The sequence below is a fragment of the Saimiri boliviensis genome, chromosome Y (assembly GCF_048565385.1).
Source record: "Saimiri boliviensis isolate mSaiBol1 chromosome Y, mSaiBol1.pri, whole genome shotgun sequence".
Taxonomy (NCBI): Eukaryota; Metazoa; Chordata; class Mammalia; order Primates; family Cebidae; genus Saimiri; species Saimiri boliviensis.
This window is the reverse complement of record NC_133471.1, coordinates 18,267,408-18,277,129: the sequence shown is the minus strand read 5'-3', so window position 1 is coordinate 18,277,129 and position 9,722 is coordinate 18,267,408. Positions and strand designations below refer to the sequence as shown.

Below are 9,722 nucleotides of genomic sequence, written 5' to 3'. Positions count from 1 at the left end.
TATCCAAAGGATTATAAATCATTCTACTACAAGGGCACGTGCACATGAATGCTCATTGCAGCACTGTTTACAATAGCAAAGACCTGGAACCAACCCAAATGCCCAACGAAGATAGACTGGATAGGGAAAATGTGGTACATATACACCATGGAATATTACGCAGCCATCAAAAACGATGAGTTCACGTCCTTTGTAGGGACATGGATGAACCTGGAAAGCATCATTCTCAGCAAAGTGACACAAGAGCAGAAAATCAAACACCATATATTCTCACTCATAGGCGGGTGTTGAACAATGAGAACACATGGACACAGGGAGGGAAGCACTACACACTGGGGTCCGTTGGGGGGAAATGAGGGAGGGGCGGGGGGTGGGGAGGTGGGAAGAGATAGCATGGAGAGAAATGACAGATACAGGTGAGGGGACGGAAGGCAGCAAACCACACTGCCATGTGTGTACCTATGCAACAATCTTGCATGTTCATCACATGTACCCCAAAACCTATAATGCAATAAAAATAAATATATATATTTGTCTCCAGAAGAGGGGTCTTGTCCCAGACCACAGCAACAGAATTTTGAATCTCACACAAAATGAGTTATGGCAAGTCACAGTCTAGTGACTTTAATAGAGTTTATTATCCACTACTAAGTGACAGGGCAGGGAGTCCTCAGAAAGCAAGAGAAAGAATGCACCTGTTTTAAAGAATAAAAATTTTTTTGAGAGATGGAGTTTTGTTCTTGTTACAATGACATGATCTCCGCTCACTAAAATTCCTGCTTTCTGGGTTTAAGGATTCTCCTGACACAACCTCCCAAGTAGGTGGGATTACAGGTGTGCACCACCACATCAATCTATTTTTCTTTTAATTTCTTTTCCATTTTAATTTATTTTTATTTTTTTATTTAATTTTTTAAATTCCATCCCTGTAGAGACTTCCAAACATTGCCAATGCTGACTATATTTCTAGTCATCATGGCGAGGTATTGGGAAAAGTTTTCAATTAGCAATAATCGCACCTCAGATAAACCTCATTGGCTACGATACTGCTACTGTGCAAAGTTATTTTATTTTATTTTTTTTAGTAGAGACTGGGTTTCACCATGTCGGCCATGCTGGTGTCCAAGTCCTGGCCTCAGGTTACCTGCCCTCCTCAGCCTCCCAAAGTACTGGGATTGCAGGTGTGATTACTTAATGTTTACATTAATGTAAACATTAAGTAATCACACCTGTAATCCCAGCATATTAACGTACAAACAGAATTACTTAATGTTTGTTTATATAGGTTATTAAGAATAGTGCTGTCTCTTACGAAGGATTGCGATCAGTTTGTGTCAGGCTATTAGTATTGCTATTTTTCTTTGTTACTATTGATTTTAACAATAATTTATGAGTGTACTATTATCTTTAAAATTTATTTTTTAATTAAGAATGCATTTTGTTTAAAGTATTGGCATATTTTTATAAGTTTTGGGTTGTTACTTAGTTATTAACTTGTTCCTACAACGATATTTTATAACCATAAGTGCTCAATCCCTAAATATATAATCCAACAGATATAATCTGTGTGTGTGTGTGTGTGTGTGTGTGTGAGAGAGAGAGAGAGAGAGAGAGAGAGAGAGAGAGAGAGAGAGAGAGAGAGAGTCTGACTCTGTCTCCCAGGATTGAATGCAGTGGTGTAATCATGGCTGGCTCCCTGAGGCCTCAAACTCCTGGGCTCAAGCAATCCTCCAATCACAGGCACGAGCCACCATGTCAGCTAATTTTTATATTTTTTGTAGACATGAGGATCTCAGTATTTTCCTAGGCTGGTCTTGAGCTCCTGATCTCAAGTAATCATCCCGACTTGGTCTTCTAGAGTGCTGGAATTACACTCATGAGCCCTGCAGCTGCTTAGATTTAGCTTTTTTCTAAAGCTTTCATTTAAAATAAAATCACTACGGTCAAGATGCCTCTGACAGTTTTGCATTTTAAGTGCAAAGACTATGTTGAGTGAATTTTTGCATTAGTTGTAAAACGTGCATCCATGTTTATTTCATTCCTATGGTTTCCAATTAATTATTTCTTCTTCCTTTTTGGAAACACACAGGCTAGTGTGCTCCGTGTCAGTTTACATTTCCAGAATGACAGCTCTGAACACTCTGTGCTCCGACTTTAAGTGGTGCAGAGGGACGGCCACCAGAGGGCGCGCGTCCTCTGCCAGTGCTGTGAGCGAGAGGGCCCTGCAGTGCCCATGGCCAACAGCAGAGGACGCTCTGGGGCAAGGCGGCATAACTGCCTGAGGGCCAAGCTCCTCTAACAATCAGAAGCCCGGCTTTACATAGGCTTACAACTCCAGATATGACACGCGAAAGGGTGTTGGGTTTACAGTTCTAGAAATTACATGGGAAAGGGTCTTGGTCCACGACATAGGTGTGGAGTGGGAGCTTGAACTCTAAGTTAAAACAACGCCTTCCAGAAAGATTCCCCCACGCCATGCCTGCAATCTATAAGGTGGCGCCCGGTCAGTCAGCCTTTACTTCTATTGAAATACAGTGTAGAAGTCAAGGGGGAGGTGACCTTAGATGGTTGGGTCTCCTTCCTCACTGGGTCACCTCCTCCCCGCACATGGCCACTCTCCCACCTAGGCTACTTTCCAGTCTCACTCACAATTGCTCTTAACAACTGTGGAAAGAGAACAGCTGTGGAGCCTCTCTAGTCCGAATTACTCTGCTGAGAGACCTGATAACTCGTCTCACTGGACCATGGATGGCCCTGGGAAGAATACCTCTGCCTCTGTATTTCGGACAAAGACTACGAGGTGGTCAGGCACAGTGGCTCACACCTGTAATCCCAGCACTCTGGGAGACAGAGAAAGGTGGATCGTGATGTCAGGAGTTCAAGACCAGTCTGGCCAAGATGAAGAAACCCCGTCTCTACTAAAAACACAAAAATTAGCCGGGCGTGGTGGTGGGCACCTATAATCCCAGCTATTTGGGAGACGGAGGCAGGAAATTGCTTAAACCCGGTGTCAGGTCTCCATATGCAAACCTGGAACCTAAAAGTCTGAAGTCCTGCTTGCCTCCCGATCCTCTCCCACCCTTCCCCGCACCCCATCTCCTACACCCCCATTCCCTCATTTGCCATTGTTTCTGAGTACCCAGTGGAGCTTCCCTGGACAGGTCCTTCAACCAACCCTGCCATTTCAACTGTTCTTATGAATGTGAATACCCCTCACTCATCCTGTCATCTTAACTGCTCTTCTGCCTCACTGCCCCAGACACCACTGTAACTGAACTTGTGGTCAAGTACACTCCTTGCCCTTACCCACCACTGTAACTGATCTTACTCTGTAAATTTCCACTGCCCACCCCAAACCTGTAAAACCAGCTACCACCCCACTGCCCTTTGCAAACACCATTTTTGGCCATAGCCGACCTGCACCCAGGTGAATAAACAGACACATGGCTCACACAAAGCCTGCCTGGTGAGGGGGTCTCTTCATTCAAAGCGTGAATTTTCAGCATTTTGGTACCAAAACCCGGTGTGAGGGAACTCCTTCAGGAGACCAAACCCCCATTCCTGTTCTTGTGCTTCTTCCATGAAGAGATTGACCTACCGATCTAGGTCATCAAACCAGCCCACACACACACCACTGGCTGTTTTGGTAAGAAGTGTGTCTTTTTTTCTTTCCCATTCTTTTATCTTTTCCTTTCTACTTCCTCCCCCTTTTGGTTTCATCATTTTTCCACTGCAAGCACTTTTCCCAGGGGCTTGACTATCATGGAGACGTTCACCCCAGTCACTCGCTCAAAAGGCTCAGGGCCGATATTGGTGGCAGGTAACATAAAGGACGCTCTCTATGCTCACCAATGACGAGGTTCAACCCAGGCTCACCGAGGGACGCCTGTTGAGCAGCTAGGTTGCATGCCTATTCACCTTGTCTCTTCTGCCTTTCCATAACCAAGGACAATCGTCCATCCTCTATTCCTCCCTCCTCTTCACTGGCCTGTGTTCTAAAGAACCTCAAACCTCTCCAACTGTCCACTAACCTAAAACCCAAACTTATCTGAAAACACTGTTCTCTTTACTGGGCCACTGCATGATCTTAATACAAGTTAAACAATGGCTCCATTGGCCAAACATTGGCACCTTTCATCTCTATTTTATAAAATTAAGGCAATTCCATCACAACATGGGCAAATGGTCTGAAATTCCCTACGTCCAGGCATTTTTTTTACACACCAACCCCTCCCTAATCTCTACTCCTTCTCTTGGCTTCTGTCTGCCCCTCCTGCCTCTGCAGGTTAGCCAGAATCCTCCCTGTCCATCAACCTTCCGTCCTTCCTCCTTCCCGCCTGTGAACTAGGCCCTAATCCAGGACCTAACCCCACCCCAGAGCCTTCCTCCTCTTTCTCTGCCCACAACCCTCATCTTCATGCCCTTTCTGTCACCTCCCCACCTCATACATGCCCTGGCTTACAGTTAGTCCTGTCACTGCCTCCTGCACCCCTGCCCAACAATCCCCCTTTCAGAGGTGGCTGGAGCCAAAGGCATAGTTAGAGTGACATTACTTCCCTTTACCTGACTTTTCCAAAATCGACCACCAGTTAGGCTCCTTTTCATCAGATCCTCCAATACTCCACCCAGTCCTATAATCTCACCTGGAATGACTTAAATGCCATCCTTACTTCCACTCTCACCCCTAAAAAAAGGTTAATATGCATTTTATCAACCAGTCAACCCTAACATTACAAAAAGTGAAGAAATTAGAATATGGCCCTCAAACCCCACCACAGAAATTAGGTAACATTATCTTCAAGGTGTTCAATAACAGGGAGAAATCTGCCAGGCTGCACATCTCAGAACTGTAGATGCTTCCTCCTCCATAAGACAAACACCAGCCATGCCTCTGGCTCACAGAGACTTCAGAGCACCCACACTGCAGCGTGTCCAACTGCCCCCCGGAACTTGCTTCATGTGTCAGAAACCTGGCCACTGGGCACAGGAATGCCCACAGCCTGGGACTCCTCTTGAGCCCTGCCCCATCTGTGCGGGTCCCCCACAGAAAGTCAACTGTCTGACTCAGGTCGCTGCTCTCAGAGCTACTGAAGCTCCAACCTCACTTTGGAGCTAAAGACTGATGCTGCCCCACCATCTCCGAAGCCCACTGGACCTTCACAGATGCCAAACTTAGGGTAACTCTTACGTAGAGGGCAAGTCTATTCCCTTCTTAATCAGCACGGAGGCATCCACCCCATGTAGCCTTCTTTTCAAGGACTTGTGTCCTTGGCCACCATGCTGTTATGGGAATTGAGGGCCAGGCCTCCAGGCCTCTCAAAACTCCCCACATCTGGTGTCAATCAGGCCAGCACTCCCTTCCACGTTCTTTCTTGATCATCCCCACCTTTTCAGTTCCCCTGCTAGGCTGAAATATCCTAGGGAAATTGTCTTCCTCCTTGACTGTTCCTGGGCTACAGCCACGCCTCATTGCCACCCTCCTCCCCAAACCCGTACCTCCCTCAATAGCTCCCCTTACATCCCCCAACCTTAAGCCTTGGCTGTAAAACACCACCTTTCTATCCATTACTACAAGTCACTCATCCTTCCTCATCCCCTTAGAACCTAATCACTCTTACCTTGCCCAGCCTCATACCCCATCCCACAACTGCCTTTAAAAGTAAAGCTTGTTATCACCTGTCTATTGAAACATGACCTTTTAATTCACCCTCCGTCTTCGTCGGCATCTGTATTCAAAGGGGAATCACGTATCCCATTCTGAAGCCCAAATTTCTTCCCATCTGTTATAATCCTTTGCCAGCATACACATGCTCCCCTTACCAAACGGATCCAGTAAATTTTCAAAACCCCAACCCCCTCTACCAAACAACAGCTTATCTCCTGCCTGAGTGTGGTTGTTATTTCAACTCAGGAAACTAGGTTTTGCTATTCTAACTAAGCCATTGTATAAACTCACTAAAGAAAACTTATCCAACCTTATTAATACTAAATCCTTTCCTCATTCCTCCTTTTGCTCCTTAAAAAACAGCTCTAAAAGCAGCTCTCTCCCTAGCTGTCCCCAAACTGTCTCAACACTTTTTCATTCTATAGTGCTAAAGTCCAGGGCTGTGCAGTCAGGTTTCTCACATAGGAGCCAGGCCCATGGCCTGCAGCCTTTTTATCCAAACAACTTAACCTCGCAATCCTGGGCTGGCCCTCATGACAACTTGCACAGCAGCAGCTGCTGCCCTGATACACTTAGAATCCCTCAAAATCACAGGCTCCACCCCACTTACACTTTAGTTCCCACCACCTCCAAAGTTTTGTCTTTACACCTCACTCACCTGCAGCCCCTTGCCTTCTCCAGCTTTAAGCAGTCACCCCTACTGTTTATACCACACCTCAAAAAGTCTGTTTCTGTTATTCCTAACTGCCCAAATTCACTGCACTCATTTACTTTTACATTCCCTGCTTTTCTTTAAGTTGCCAGTTTACACATTTCCTCTAGGCAGTTACAGCTGACATTTCACTCCTCATCTGGCTCCCATTCTCTGCTCAAACACAATCTTGTTAATGAAAGTGAGTGGTTGCTTATAGATACTGAAAGCTTCCTCACACCCCATGAAAACAAAAGGTCTCTCTCTACACAGTTACCCCACTAAGCCCTGTAATGGCAGCAGTCCTTGCTGGTTCCCTTGTCTTTCAGGTCCAAAGCTCCAGGAAAAATGTTGTTTTTATGTAAAGCAGCCTGGCCTCATATATAATGCCATCAATAAATTAAGAGAGCCCAAAAGTGCACAAATCAGGCAAATGATTATTCTGAACCTGGTTGGACAGGCTAGATGCTGTGTAATGAGTCACGGCTCCTCCCAATCCTTACTCCTTTCAACCCATCTTTCTTCTTCTCCTGTTTGGACCCTATATCTTCTGCTTAGTCTCCCAATTCATACAAAATCGCATTCAGGCGATCACAAGTCGGCAGATGCTCCTCTCCATGACCCACAGTACCGCATGGTGCCTCTAAGTTCCCCAGCAGCTTAAGCATTTGTAATGCAGAACGTATTGTCCAGACCTTCCTTATTTGCACACCTGTCTTGTTCCCATTTCCATCCTGTCTCCCCCGCTCAAAGAAATATATATATATTTTACATGCACCTGCAATCCCTTGTCAGGCAAAAAGTATCCTTAAGAAACTTCATACTTACCCCCAAAACCCTGTGCTCACCCCCTCTTCTCTAATTATTTCTCTCTATATATAAAAAGACAGGTATGTCAGATCTCCATATGCCATCCTGAAGTCCTGCCTGCCTAGACTGATCGTCTCCCACCCGCGCACCTGCGTTCGCCATTGTCCCTGATAACCCAGCAGAGTTTCCTAGACAAGCCCCTCATCCAACCCTGCCATCTCAACTATTCTTATGAATGTGAATACCCCTCATCCATCCTGTCATCTTAACTGCTCTTCTGCCTCACCCCAGCTGCCACTGTAACTGAACCTGGGGTCATGTAAACTCCTTGCTCCTACCCACCACTGTAACTGATATTACTCTGTGACTTTCCACTGTGTGCCGCAAACCTGTAAAACCAACTTCCATCCTACTGCCCTTTGCCAAGGCCCTTTTCGCCCATATCTGACCTACACCCAGGTGAATAAACAGCCACATTGCCCACACAAAGCCTGTCGGGGCTGGGGGGTCTCTTCATTCAAAGCACGAATTTTCAACACCCGGGAGGCAGAAGTTGCAGTGAGCTGAGATTGCTCCACTGCACTCCAGCCTGGGCAACAGAATGAGATTTCATCACAAAAATAAAAATAAAAGACAAAGGTTATGAGGCTAGCAGAGGCTGTGAACAAGCACATGACCCAAGCTTTGTCAGCAGTAGCTGAATTGGACCTAGGTTCTCACGTTCACAGGATGCAATGATGGCCTCCTGATTACAAGATCCAAAGTGTGACTGGCACTTCCATTAATATGTACATATGTTTGTCTGCAATCTAAGTATGAGCATTTTCATGCATCAAATTTTGCCAGGAGTGTCTCATATTATATTTTATTATAGTCACAAAATTCTGTGCTCCTCAGTTTAAATATTTGTCTTTTTATAGTTGAACGCTGGGGATGCAAGTGGTTTTCCACACAGCCAGCAGCTAAAATATTCCAAATGTGGTTTTCACCATGCATTGGGATTTAATCAAGGTGGCTGGCAAAATAGGAGGGAAATATTAGTGAAGGTTAGAAATTTATAGCCTCAAACCTTTTGGAAGGCCAAAAGGTTTTAATGGCATGGGCTAAAGGCAACCAGTTCTTTACATTAAAATTTTAAGTCATAGGGTGAAAGACAGGGACAATCAAGCTTCTCCAGTGACCTGTTTAACCACATCCCTTCATCTCTATTCTAACTGTTCACTCATGTAAACCCTGTGCTGAACAGCTCTCTCAGCAGGAGGTCAAAGGGGAATGACACATGAAGGGTGTTTTCTCTGGGCCTGAAACCAAAAGATTTTATCACATTCAAACTCACTCTTTCAACCATGTTAATTATCCACAAGTATGCTCTGTTATTCAATCTATACCAAATAAATGTAAGAAGGTACAAGGAGTCATGGCTGGGCTTGCTAAAACCACCCTCTGAAAGCAGTTAACAAACATCCCCACCCATTCATGTCCTGGTTGTGAGTGCATTCATTCATTTGTGCCTAAGTCGGGGTCGGCAAAACAAACCTCCACAGGTGGTGTGTCTGTTTTGTTGTTTGAATAGTGTTGCAGGACATGAACATGCATCTCTCCAGCTGCAGTCTCACGTTAGAGGCAGCCGGGCTAACAATACCACCAGGAGCAAGTCTCAAAAGAGAAGAAAACACTGGCAGGATGTGACATTCTGAAGTGTGAGTACCCTTCGGCGACTGAAGTTTCTGAAGGTGGCAGCATGTGTCTCCATCTCCATGGGGTCCAGAAATTTGCTGTACGGTAGGAGGTGACAAGAAGCCACTGGAGTATTGAGTGACATTAACAGTGGATGTGTACCTGCTCTAAGCTCCAGAATTCACACCCTCCCTCGTTGTCTTTTTTATTTTTTTGAGACGGAGTCTTGCTTTGTTGCCCAGGCTGAAGCACAGTGGTGCGATCTCAGCTCATTGCAACCCCTGCCATCTAGGTTCAAATGATTCTCCTGCCTCAGCCCCCTGCGTAGCTGGGATTACAGTGACTTGCTACCGCACCAGCTAATTTTTGTATTTTTAGTAAAGATGTGGTTTCACCATGTTGGCCAGGCTGGTGAACTCCTAACCTCGTGACCTGCCTGCCTCGGCCTCCCAAAGTGCTGAGATTACAGATCTGAGCCACCATGTCCAACCTTTTTTTTCTTTTTTAGAGACAGAGTCTTGCTCTGTCACTGAGGCTGGAGTGCAGTGGCATGATCTCAGCTCAATGCTGCAACCTCTGCCTCCTGGGTTTAAGCGATTCTCCTGCCTCAGCCTCCTGAGTAGCTGGTACTACCTGTGCCACTACTCCTGGCTAATTTTTGTATTTTTAGTAGAGACGGGGTTTCACCATGTTGGCCCGCCTGGTCTCGAACTCCTGACCTCAGGGGATTCACCTGCATCAGCCTCCCAAAGTTCTGAGATTACAGGTGTGACCCACCATGCCCACCCCATCCCTGAATCTCAATATCCACAAATATTATAAATCACCTGCTTAACTGTCTAGGATTTTCAACTAATTGTCCAATGTATAGATGAAAGT

The 9,722-nt window shown here is 45.6% G+C and overlaps 1 non-coding gene across 1 annotated transcript; it reads right to left on the bottom strand.

Moving 5' to 3' along the window:
* Nucleotides 1-923: 923 nt before the first annotated feature.
* On the bottom strand, nucleotides 924-1,064 carry LOC141583078 (U4 spliceosomal RNA). The gene has a single exon (XR_012515831.1). It is a non-coding gene; the product is annotated as a U4 spliceosomal RNA (small nuclear RNA).
* Nucleotides 1,065-9,722: the final 8,658 nt, after the last annotated feature.